The sequence below is a fragment of the Rhincodon typus genome, chromosome 43 (assembly GCF_021869965.1).
Source record: "Rhincodon typus isolate 14 chromosome 43, sRhiTyp1.1, whole genome shotgun sequence".
Taxonomy (NCBI): Eukaryota; Metazoa; Chordata; class Chondrichthyes; order Orectolobiformes; family Rhincodontidae; genus Rhincodon; species Rhincodon typus.
The window spans coordinates 8,110,762-8,111,484 of NC_063374.1; the positions used below are offsets into that span (position 1 = coordinate 8,110,762).

The following is a 723-nucleotide window of genomic DNA, read 5'->3' on the forward strand; positions in this document are numbered from 1 at the left end:
TAAACCACCCCAAACCCCTCAATTAGATTCCAGTCTGTAACCCACTCCTGGGTATCTGTTATTCTGTATGTAAACCACCCCAAACCCCTCAATTAGATTCCAGTGTGTAACTCACTCCCAGATATCTGTTATTCTATATATAACCCACCCCAAAACCCTCAATTAAATTCCAGTCTGTAACTCCCTCCCGGGTATCTGTTATTGTGTATATAAACCACCCCAGACCCCTCCATTAGAATCCACTGCTGAAGAATTGCAGGAATATGTGGAATGGGAGTAAGGATGATTCAGGGAATTTTTTCTGATAAACAATTGACTCTGTTGATCTCCTTCCAGTGAGGATACTTTTCTGTGATTTGGAGCCGTGTTAAATCTCTGGGGTCTATAAATACTGCCTGAAACACCTCTGAAACCACTCGAGGATAATTGTGTTCTTGTTTTGAAATGCCAGTCTAGCACTGGGAGAACTGCCAGTAAGTGGTTGTATTTATATAAGCAAAGAGGCCCTGTTACTGTCAAGTTAAACAGACGAACCCAGCAGTATTACTCTGGACCATTTTAACAATTAAACTTTCCTGCCTGAGCATAAAGAGGAAACTCACAGAGGCTGTAAAATGAAAATGTCTTTCAGGTACTGTCTTGCCCATCCATCTCAGGAACCAGGCATTTCCACCTGGACCAGGCCTCATATCCCTGACCAGGCCACATCTCCAGATCCAGGCC

The 723-nt window shown here is 43.3% G+C and overlaps 1 protein-coding gene across 1 annotated transcript in view; it reads right to left on the bottom strand.

Moving 5' to 3' along the window:
- Positions 1-723, bottom strand: part of LOC125487658 (ribosomal protein S6 kinase alpha-5-like) — a 25,517-nt gene that overhangs the window by 19,649 nt on the left and 5,145 nt on the right. The window lies entirely within an intron of this gene.